This window comes from Polistes dominula, unplaced genomic scaffold (genome assembly GCF_049000335.1).
Source record: "Polistes dominula isolate Pdom_NZ unplaced genomic scaffold, Pdom_raw_medaka contig_77, whole genome shotgun sequence".
NCBI classification, from domain to species: Eukaryota; Metazoa; Arthropoda; class Insecta; order Hymenoptera; family Vespidae; genus Polistes; species Polistes dominula.
In genome coordinates this window covers 2,693,926-2,706,750 of record NW_028301152.1, presented here as the reverse complement: position 1 = coordinate 2,706,750, position 12,825 = coordinate 2,693,926, and the positions used below count along the sequence as shown (strand labels likewise).

General features: G+C 31.0%; 1 protein-coding gene across 2 annotated transcripts in view; it reads left to right on the top strand.

The window, feature by feature from the left end:
- Mp (collagen XV/XVIII-type protein multiplexin) overlaps positions 1 to 12,825 on the top strand; it is a 202,287-nt gene that overhangs the window by 172,104 nt on the left and 17,358 nt on the right. The gene's annotated exons all lie outside the window — the stretch shown is intronic.

Genomic DNA, 12,825 nt, shown 5'->3' with positions numbered 1-12,825 from the left:
GAAACATTAATTCCTATCTTTCGAATGGAATCGGTTCAATAATTTATTATAGGCTAAATTACTGACCGGACGAAATTTGGTAAACGTATGCCCGCGGAAAGTAGAGGTACCGAATAAATCGAGGAAAGTACCGAGAGAGAAATAGAATGAGTGGGAGCTGAGGATTAAATCAACGATAATGAGACTCGATTGAATAGTAGCAACGATCTACGGGCTTTCCACTGGTCCCTCGATGCAATAATAATGAAGTTTCGTATGTGCAATGCCTTTATAGAATAGTTATGAATGATAAATAACAATAATCGTCATTCTTACCTATCTTGCTAACTTTGTATTTATTTCTATCTTCAAAAACTTTACTCAAACATAAATTACATTACATTACGTTTTTTAGTTGCATAAGCGTCTAGAAAATATAAATGTCTAATGATAGAATTAATTAATAAAATTAATTGAACGATTGTTTGTTATTAAATGAGTTATATTCCAATCGGTGTTCGTAGAAACATTCGTAGTATTGATAGGCGTTGAAAACATGCCTCGATTAGATTGCATTTTGATCGAAATTAATTCATATAATGATTATTGGACATTGACAACGACTGAAATGTACGATTATCAAGAACAATTTTCAACGAGCTCGTATTAAGGTCCACCTATATATGAAAAGATTATTTATTTCTATGAGATTATTTTTACATTCATGTATTCGTAAATATGTAATCACACAAAATGTTTAATAAATGAATTGAACCTCTTTTAATACGTAGTATTAAAAATTCGTGTGATCTATCGTTCAACGGAAACACTTATGGAATTTTTAAACATAGAAATCGTATGATAAATAGAAAAAAAATACAAAAGAAGGTGCTTGGAATCCTTAATATTCTATTCGTACGTATGCTCGTGATACATGTTATCGAAATATCAGCAAGTGTGGCGGCCATTAACGATATTGTAGGATCGCATTGGGATGCTTCTACGATAAGGAATAATAATAATAACAATAACAACAATAGCAAGAACTAGATGCGATGACTGTGATTTATAAACAATACGCTCAGTACCTGAATTGCAACGGGAAATTGCCAATAAAAACAAATAGTCCATGACGGTGTGATTATCCTGCCAGCAAAAGGTAATGCTATATTTTTTAATGGCTGATATAGGAAGGAAGATAGAGAATTACTTTTTTTCGCGGACACACCGTATTAGATTCTATTATCGCTATGCGCTAGGGATATTGCTGGAAAAGAAAAGTTTAGAGGAGAAAAAATTTCGACCGTCGGTGTTCTCATAACAACGACATTAATTTCATAATAAGAATTAATTGCACCGTGTCATGTTAAAAACATATCTGTTTCTCGCGTAAATTTTACTCAGTACGAAGCGTCAAATTCATTCGTGTATATAATTCACGAAAATAATTATCGACTGGTTAAATTTGTGGTTTTATGTGTCTATAGAGTAAACATAAATTGGTATTATTGTGAACAATAAAATATCGCGTGCAAACAACATTATCATTAATGTATGTGTTTTATATGTTACGAGACAATATTACGATCGTTCGTGTGTTAACGTTTATAAATTAAAATTATGGATTTTTTGATCTTTTGCAGAATAAAAAAAAAAACGATCGATAATCTTCTTCCTACTTATAATTTCGGTCTTCTTCAAGCTTTTTTTAAGAAGGATCGAATAACACGACAAGTTGAATTTTTTATTACAAATTGTCGAAACGTTTTTGGTGAACAATAATTCATTCATTTTTATTTCTCTCGTTACGAACGCTTCCTCTACGATATCGAAGATACAGTCGTAAAGCGTAATAAATGGAGCGTGCAAAAAGTGGAAGAGAAAGAGAAAGAGAGAGAGAAAAGTGTGGCCAATCGTATCGATGTATTTCCTAAGCGCAAACAAGAGGAAAGAGAATTATACGAAATGAAGAAAATAGATCGATAGAAATAACGTTAATTCTAACACTATAAATCGTTCTACAAGAAGGCAGAAAAATGTCACAAACGTCACGGTACTTTTTGTCTCCCATCGATAACCTTCTTTTGGTGGTTAATCAAAGAATTGTAAAGTCAACAAAAGCTTTTCTCGATGTGTACAATTTTCTTGAGAAAATGATTTAACAATCTTATTGAAAAAAGTTAAGATAATAATTACATTTAATTCTGTTATAAATTGAAATCTATTGAACTATAAAAAAAGATCAGCAAATCAATCAGATTTTAGGTCCAAAGAGACCGTTAATTACGCACTCTAATAATTTAAACATTCGGAATACATCAGTTTATAATTCCAATAGCATCTCACTCAAAATATAGGCTAATACTAGTCACGAAAGAGGGAGATGGGAAGATATATATTGTAAATAGGGAGAGAGTGGTTTGTAATTGGAGAAGTTAATCAAGTGAAGAAGAAAAATCTCTAAAATCCGATTGGCCTAGATAGGTGAAACGTTTCTCGCTTTTGTTTGAACATTTACATTGACCATGTAAATTCACGATCTAGATGTATTCACGTATACGCGTGCTTATGAATGTTAGTGAAAATCGAGCCATAGACCGCAGTTATATCGTGAACGATACTCATCCATGCATTTCGAATGGCAATTCGAAACATCAAAGCCGAAGTACGAACGCATGCAGCAATCGGCTTGAATCTGAAATGACTAACTCGAAACTCACCCTTCTATTTGTTCTTGTACGATAGCTATATGTGCGAATACAACGAAAGCATGTCAGTTTATCGCTTAGAGAAAGATAGAGAGAATGAATCGTAGATCCTTACATAAGGGCAACTCCTACGGGAAATTCATCGTACGTGATAAAACTCGATCCTATGTCGTCGACATTTCGACGATGTCCCCTACGACCAATAAACTCTTTTTAAAAAAAGGACTCTTGTAATTACTATTGCACGATTGATTCATTATTTCAAAATGTTACTTTATGTAATATAAAATATGTTCTATATTAGATACTTGAATATATAATCGCTTCTTTTATATCTATTTCAATTGATTTGATCTTTTCCATTTCTCAATATTGTTCTTGCTAATATAATCTTGATAAATCACTAATATCGAATCAATTTAAAAATAGAATGGTTCATCTTTTAATATTATAGATTACTGTTTATGTATCATAAATATTCGATGAATGATTCATCGTCCTATTAATCTCGTTATGTAACTTAAAGGTTACCTATTCTTCACTCTTTTAACATAGCAAAACCTACTGCTTGGAAAACACAGTAGATCTAGTTCTCAACCCTAATGGTAGCATATTTCAATGTTCCACATATTAATGAGAATTTTTAGTTAATTGCGTGTTAAATAGAATCATACATGAAATCATGAAAACGATATTATCATAAAAGCATTGTTCTCACAAATTTCCAATTCAATAACTTTTCCGAATCATAAACGAAAAATGTATGATGAAACCAGAGAAAAATATATATTTTCGAGAGGTCAACGTATAATTTCACGAAAATTTTACAATCAAAATAAAAATATCAAACAATTACAATACTCTACAATGACAATTAAACTCGAATATTTTTAATCTATTACACTTGTTACAATTATAAAGAATAATTTCAATATAACTTTTTATATTATTTTTATTTTATTCGTCAGAAAAATGCCAACGGTACTTCAATCGCTCACGAGATTTTCATTTGAATGATATAAATTTGAAATTTGCATGTAGATTCGGTACGCGTGCAATACTCGTCCGCATTATGAGAAATCGGAGGAAGATGCGCTACAACACATCGTAATGCAAGCGAAGATAGAAGAGAGAGAAAGAGAGAGAGAGAGAGAGAGAGAAAATGAATTTTCCTTCGGGAGAACCACGCTACGTGATGGAAATCGGAATAAGAACCAAAGATGATCGAGTTACTTGCAAAGATCGATAAGGTTATAAATTTTTCTCTCTCTTCTGTTCATACGCTATTTTTTTACATTTTTCGTCTCTTTGTACCAAATTCGTGGCTAAATTCGAGTTCATTCATATACGAAGAATTATTTGAAAAGTCAAACATAAATAACAAGTTGGCACAGGACATGTTCAATATTATGGAAATACAACATTTCCATAAATTCGTCAAATTGAACGAGAATCATAATATTCGACTTTTACACTTAATTATGCACATAGTTAACAAATAATAACCAGTCGCGTCATGATTTTAATAAGATTAGTATAGAGAGACAAGATTCAATTATATAAAGGAAATATCGTGTTTTGGTTCTCACGGATATCTTTCTACTATTAAATTGAATAACATTTCTAATATCTCAAAGGCGGCTAATTAAGGGCTTTGTAATTATTATTTTTAATAACCGCTAGAGAGATCGGGTTAAGCGTTTGAAGGCAAAGGACAGAGCCGTGCGGCTTTTGAAAGGTGCTGTTAATCACGTGATCCGCCCCAAAGTTTGCTTAGTCTAACTCCCGATTAGCTGAAGAGGTTAGACCAATATATGGGGCACCCTGACACGTGATCGTTAAGGTTTCAGACGGGATGTGCCGTGTTTTCCAAGTTGTAGGTCGAGCAATTATCTAGCTTGACAGAGCCTACGTGTTGCCAGACAGTATCATTAACTCTACCAAGGAAACTATGCACACGTCTATCCTCATCAAGTCGATCAAAACGTAACCGATACAAACTTCTATTTTTCTCTTTTTTCATTGCATTTATTTTTTCTACGTTTATATATTATTTTATGTTTTTCTTTTTTTCTTTATATTTGTTGCGAATATCGAATAAAATATCGCCATGATAAAAACGGTTTGAATACAATGCAAATACAATAGAATGATTTAATTATAATTAAAAATATTCACCGATACACAAACGTGCTTTGTGCAAAATTTGTAATTTTATAATTTCGCGTTTGACGTTATATGAAACTCAAAGTTGATATCAATAGAGGTCAAACGTTCAATGAACTCAATGTATTAATTAAATCAATTAAGTGACTTTACTATTGAAACAGTTGACCAATTGAAGATACATCATTTTATGAACATTTGAGCTCGTTCTTTTTCTTTTCCTTTATTTTAAATTTCGTTAAATATATCAGAAATATTTGATAGAAGTTATGTGAGTTATATCGAACGATTTTATCTATTAATTTCAACACGCCTTTTTATACAAATTATCGATGCATTAAACATTTTAAAACGATGTAACTTTGAGTCGAGAAGATATCTTGAAGATTTTCATTTTTTTTTTCTCGCAAAAGCATTACCTTTCGAGAATTATTCTTAGAAAGCATGAAAAGAAAATTATTTATATCGGTCAATTTTTTAAGACAAAGGGAAATTCTACGATTAATAATTCCACTCTTCTGGCCAACAACATTTGCGGCTTGAGAATTCTACCGTCGTTCCGTGCTTTGTACCGATAAAAAGCGAGATACGGTTCGGTTTATGAAGGAGAAAGGAAGATAGAGAGCTAATGAAAGTTGCGAGCATCGTGGAAGGAAGAGTTATGATTGTGGCGGAGCTCCAATTTCATGAAATTTTGCCGAAGTTTTGACGATACAGGACACGCAAGTATATGTAGATGTAGACTATTTGCTTTTAAAGAAAACAAATGAAACGTAACTGTTATGGCATTTTTTCTTCTTTTCATAAATAAGAAAAAGGAAGATGAACAAAATGAGAAAACGAGTGAGAACGTGATTATACATAAACATATCTATCTATAATAAAATATACGATATTATACAATTTTTTCAAGTAAAATTCCTAATAAATAATAATAGCGAGTTTAACGAAAAATATTGTATTCACGGTTTCTTTTTATACTTTGTTCTCTTTCAATTTAAAAAATAACTCAAATACATTCAATGTCTCGATTAAATTATTAGGAGGATCAAAAAATAAACCATTATTTTCAGATGGTTTAGGTTTAATTTATTAATTTATCTGTATCCATACACGGTGGAATAAAAATCTTTGTGAGATATTTTCTTTTCTAAAACTGTTTATATATTTTTTGTATACATTACCTTAATATTTTTTCTATTTAAAAACATTTAAAATAGAACACACGAATTTATACTATACATATTTTTAACGTAGTAGAAATACTCTAAATACGATTGAAAATGAGTTTGTATTTTGGTCCATCGTGTGCCGTCACATAGACTACATAGTGACACAGTGAGGATACGAGAAGAACGAAAAAGCTGAAGTTAACGCTAAAATGACTTTGTTAAAATGGTGAATCCACGGTATTGTCGTTGACGTTTTAATTATCGCATGACACTGCAATGGAAAAACGCAAAATTTAACTTTAAAATCAAAATTGAATTTGTGAATGAAAAAAAAAAAATGAAAAAATAAAAACAAAAGAAAAATTGACGTATCTTCGTGAATATTTTCTTTAATATCAAACGGAGTTCAAGCAAAATTCTCGTAACAATCTTTAGATACTGCGGTATTTATATGGCATGTAAAGAAAGTTTGGCATGTATATCAAACGCATAGAGTATTTAGAATACGTAACTAGTACGTGATGCAAACTAAACTATTAATTTGCAATGTATATAACCGGAGGTTTATACTATGTACACATATACAAGATGGAATGTTTGTGGTGACCAGGCCAATGTTTTCAAAAATAACATGAAAAATAAACAAAATGGTTTTAAAGAAAAGTATTAGAACTTTTACGTAGGCAGAAGATATCGTTATGAAATTTCTGTTCATATAACTCAATTGTTAATATTAAAAATCATGTATTACATCGCATCCATCAAAAATGGGATTACACAAAAAATTCGAATTAAAATGAAGATACAGTTCATTACCTGATCAAGATTATTGTTGATTTTCCTTTTTTTCTCTGAATAAAGGATCGAATGTAAATTATTGAATGCTCGAATTACAAAGCGCGATGGACATGCCAATAACGATGGGGTTTTCGTCTCTAGAATTGGGTGAAATTCGAGACCAATCTGACCGGTTCATCGAGCTATTGGATGCGAAAAAGAAGGAGAGATAATAAGAGATAGAGAGAGAGTTAAAAAGGTAATACAAAATGCTTGAAACAGGAGGAAAGAAGAGCCCGTTTCAACAAAACTACAGGGATCGTATGTCGGACGATGATATGTTCAAGAGTGATCAAAAGTTTCGTGGAGATGTAACGTGAAAATTTCACATAACCTCTTATATCTTATATCGATTACAGAAGGCACAAAAATCTTAAGATCGAATTACTCGTCTAACTCTTCGGAAATAATGATTCCTAATTTATCGAAAATTTTTTTTATCTTTAGTTACTAACGCTCTGTAATCGGTAAGATAAAAACGTTGAAACAATGGAATCACTTCAGAAAAGTTATATATGGAAATTTCCATGCCATTTGTGATTCGTTTCCTGTGATGTCGCTAGAGGCAAGAACGAGACATAGTTGGAACGTTTTATGAAAATTCATGCTAATAACAATAATCCAAATTCAGGTCTGAGCCAGCGGCACGTCGTTCTCGACATGGCCGACTTGTAATTTGCTTTAAACGAAAAAAAAAATCCACATTAGAGAATCGTTATAACTAGAATCAGCACAAACGTGAAAAATGAAATGATTTTAAAAAAGAAAACAACGAGAGTTTAATTTAAAAGTAAAATATCACAGTAAAAATATACAGTGAGTATTACATAAAACTGTTCGCAAATATTCTTACTAGATATTTGCTTGAGAACTATTGATATAATGTGTTTAGGATTAACAGAATTTCGAAATAACTAAAAAACCATCATTAAAATCGAGCGTTTGATATTCCAGCGATTATAAAAATACATCAAAACGGTGCTATGATTTATATGATAAATAATTATTAAAATATTAAATGATATTCATACGTCAAAATCTAGCAGATCACTGACAGGTAAATAATAAAATCACCGATGCATGTTTTGTTTAAATTTTGGCCTAATGACGGAATCGAGTTTAAAACATTCATATATGTAAAGACATATAAAATAACAACATATTAAAATTATTTTATATTCAAAGTACGTTAACAGGTATGTAATATTATAACCAATGTTTATGTGTTTAAACAATCTTAAATATAAGTAGAATGCATCAAAGTATTGGATTTACCTCAAATAATTGTTAATTAATCGGAGAAAATGTATATTGTAATCTAGAAGCACAGAGTATATGATCGACCTTACCTCCCTCTTCGAAATCCATCGTTAGACTGGCTCGTTATCCTCTATGAAAGTTCTATTATTAATTATTGTTTTTATGACTTTCTAAAGGATACACATGTATAACGAGAATAATATTCGAAATAAATAGAATTTATATTTTCCTAAAGTCATATAGGTAGACAAGAAATCAATAAAAGATTTTTAACTGATTTTCATGAGATAGTCGAACGGTGAATTTTGAAGAGGAGGTACGTCGATACTTCGTGCTTTAAACTACAATATACATATTTTTTCGACTAATTAACAATCATTTAAGGTATATCTAATACTCTAATATATTCTTCTACTATTTAGAACTATTTAAACTAAAATGAATTTGTTTTAACGTTTCTGACCAGTGATGATTTTAGTTGAAAATTTTCATCTAATAAAATATCAGATCGAAATTGTTTAATATTCAAAGTATATTAATAAATATGTAATGTTTAAACAATTATGATATTGCAAAAACATTTACAACACAATTATATTACGCGAATATTGTATCTTATGTAAAGAATTGGAAAATAATTATTTAAAGCTTACTTTTACAGAAGAGAATATTTCAACGTTTTAAGCTTGCCCCCATACGAAATAATAAAGTTTCAATATATTTCGATTTTACGTGATAATCACTGTAAATATATGATAAATATATAATATAATTTGTCAAATACATTAAAATAACTACACAAACGAATTGAAATAAACTGAAAAAAATCATGTGTGTAGATCACACGTGTTAGAATTGAAACCTTCAAAAAACTAAATTTCGAGAAAATGAGACGAATGCACAGTTTCAAGAGTAAGAAAATTATAGGGTTTATCTATTATAATATTATTACCATATATAACAAAGGTCACCGGTATGGTCACTGAGTGGAATAGCTGATAAAAAGTACAGTTCCATATTCAAGCAATATAAATTGATGAATGCGATAGTCATAGATAGACACAAAAATCGTAGGATGTTTATCGAGGGAAATAATTCACACACACACACACACACACAAAGCTTAGTAGCCAGGAGTGAGGACTACGAATCAAAGACCGAGAATAGGAAAAACTGTATAACTATATTCTGTCTCATTCTCTCGCAGACCTATATGTTTGTCTCTTTTTCTCTTCTTACTAAATATCGTGGCTGTTACTAGCCGCCCGCCGCTCCGTTACATCGCCGCCACGTTTCATTTTTTTCAAATTACTCCCTATTTTAAAGAAGTTTTCACTTCAATATTATTATAAATATATAGGAGTATAATAAGCAAAAGTTTCGATTATTTAAGTCACTCAAAACAAAGAAACGTCGTAATAAAACTTTTTAAACTTGCAGCATACCTCACGAAATTCGCATGCATCTTTCTCGTACGTGATTCTACTAACTAATGCAATATATGCGAAGCTCACGTACTTCTTTCACGACATACATACGTTCTTCTATCAAAATTGATACAAACCATGTACCATTATATGCCTCTTCGTTGTATTTCTAATTATAAGTGAAAAATATTGAAATAATTTCCGACTCACGATATTTAACGATTCATGGTCGGCGAGAAATGAAACTTTTTCACGAGCTTAGCCGGTGCGTAGTTTCATAACGTGCTGTTCTGCGGACGATTCAATTAGAACAATTATAATTTGTCCTACTTTCTTTGGCAAATGGAGGTCGTTGTTTAACTCGACCTTTTCGCTGCATTTTTTTCATGTAACTTTATAATAAAGCTCGTTACAACCAGCGACGTATAAAAAAGGAGGATTCGAATAAGAAGGAAGAAGCAAGCGTTCGAGACGGAATATAACATACGTCACTTGCGATTTTTTTCTTTTTTCTTTTTTTTTTTAAGAGAAATAAAAAAGAAAAGAAAAAGAAAGATATTCTTCGAAGTCATTGCGAGAGAACAGCTGGAAGAGAGAAATTTCGCGCTTCTCATTCTCTCAAAGGTGTCAAGGGTTCTAATTTCATGGGACGTTAAATACGTTTCTGCTTGTGAACAAAAAAAAAGGAAAAGAAAAGAAGAGCAGAACGGAAATGAAGAAAGGGTCTTTGAAAAAGAAGAGGGAAGTATAAAAAGAAAAACCGAAACGTTATATGAACGTTGAAAGAATCATAACGTCCGTTAAGCGACGTCCTAATCCTTTATAACCGTAATCTCAAAAGCTTATATATCCTTTCTAAAGATCTCTTGATACAATTAAAATCTGCGTTATTTCGACAATGACATTTCCAAATAAAATCTCGTAAGTATACCAACACATATACTATATAATACAAACGCACATATAGAACCAAGAAAATAAAATTGAAGTTTTCGAATATCGATTTGTAAAAATTCGAGTAAATATATGCGAAATAATATATAGCACTGCTTATAACACGTTCGTGTTCCAATAAAATTCGAGTCTCTATCCCCCCCTACCACCTCTCTCTCTCTCCTTCCTTTTCCCCCCTCTCTCCTTTTCTCTCTTGCTGGATTTCGAATATACGATAAGAATAATCTGATTTTTTTTTTCATCCGATACAACGACAGCTGACATAAATCTCTTTCAATCGTCTGTATCTACAGAAAATCCAAACTGTGCCAACAAAAATTCATTGTTTCATGTAACACCACACACATACACGACCACGATAAATCCATGGTATTTCGCCAGAAAAAAAAATAATAGGACACAGTATACGCGTGCCTACAGTTTAAAAATGATTTAAAAAAAAACATATTTTTCAACACAACGTAACATTCTGGTTGATAAGACTAAATACATAAAATGAACTGCGGTAAATGTTAAAAAAGTTTAGGAACTTCAAAAATATATATAATGTGTAAGAGTGTTAACGTGTTGCAAAAGATAGCATGACGTCATTATCAAAACTTAAACATTTTCCAAGGATGAATTACATTAAAAAAAAAAAAATAAAATAAAAAAAGATCAACTCTGTCATTTTCTCTCTAAATTTTTGTACAAAGATAATGATTTTTAAAGTAATGTTAATGGAAAAAAAATTGAAAAAAAAAAACAATAAAATGAAGATAATTAGCTGTACAATAAAATATAAAGATAATCACTTTACCAAGTTAACGCACATTTAAGAGATAAAGTTCCATTAAACATTTAAAAACTACGTATCTGAATTTCAGGTAAAACAGTCGAGTTAATTTCTCGGTTTGCTTAACTGCTTTTAAGCAGTTTTAATTGTAACTGTAAAGACTTTTTTAACTCTTTCGTATAAGTAATGTTGTCATCATAATCATCATCATCACCATTATTATTATTATCATCATTATAACAATCGTATGTACTGATTACTTTAATTTATTCTCATTTTCAAAATCATGGTTTCATACACTTTTGCATTTCACCCACGCTGCATCTCCTTCTTCGCATCGTTACATTAAAAAAGCGTGAGATTATTTAATTAAACTTTTTCCACGACGTAGCTTTGACTTTCGAGTTCATATCTGACGATCGTGTTCCAATTGAACCCAAAAAAAAGAAAATACTGGAACCGAAAGGTATCTCGTTTTAAACGAGCGTCGTTCACGGAAAGACATTATTTAGATCTGAAAATTAATTTTAATTATCCGTTAACTATCTTATGATCTTCTTTCGGAAAGTTTTTGATCGTTTGACGTTTCGTCGTACGCCTTCCGTAAGGATACCATAGAATATTGCAATTTTCGTCTCATCATTAATCTCCTTTGTTTTAGTCTCTCGCGTTTTTCTTTACGTCGGTGAACAAAGTAATTTCATCGGAGTAAGTAATTTATTAGATTGCCGACGTATCGTAATTAATTTAGTAAAGCGTTAATCTCGAAGAAGTGGGAATAAAGAAAAAGATAAGAATAAAGGAGGTTGATTATGAAAATGGTAAAAAAAAACGAAGTTCAAATCTTCAAATTGAAAAACAAGCGTATGGTCAACTCATATATTCGAATTTAAGATCGATTTGAAAAGATTTTATGAATTGCTTTTACTTTATTTCACTGACACAACACAAAAGGTAGATCAATGAATATCATTCACGAAAGAGAAGAAGATCGATTGTACATGCAAACTTTCTTAATGTCTCAGCTATCGTAGGATTTGTCGAACTTCTCGTTTAAATTAAAGCGCAATTAGTAAGAAGTTTTTTTTATTATTTCTATGCGATTATCTTCGTAAATAATAAAAAACCAGCTACTCTTTGATAACGTGAACAATACAATAACTAAAATTATTATTATTATAAAGTTATAGTTAGTAACATTTATATTTTATGTTATCTTTAAAAAAATAAATTATTTTTCAATAACGTTAACAAGTCAGTCAAAAGTAAATCTTCAAGTAATTACGTACTCACGTTTTGCAAAGTTTAGCTTTCGAAATGTGCAGAGGATCTCCTCTTCATGAAGCGATGCAAGCAGAGAATTTGAATAATTGAGAGGAACACGTGCCAAATCAGAAATCACTGGAATGCGATAAAGTTTAACTCGATTCCATTGCATACACACAACCAGAAAGCATATGCGATATTTCCTCGTGATCATATTAATATACTACGGAGTGGTCTACGAATGAATATCTCTACGAGTAGTATGCGTTAGTGTTTGGCTC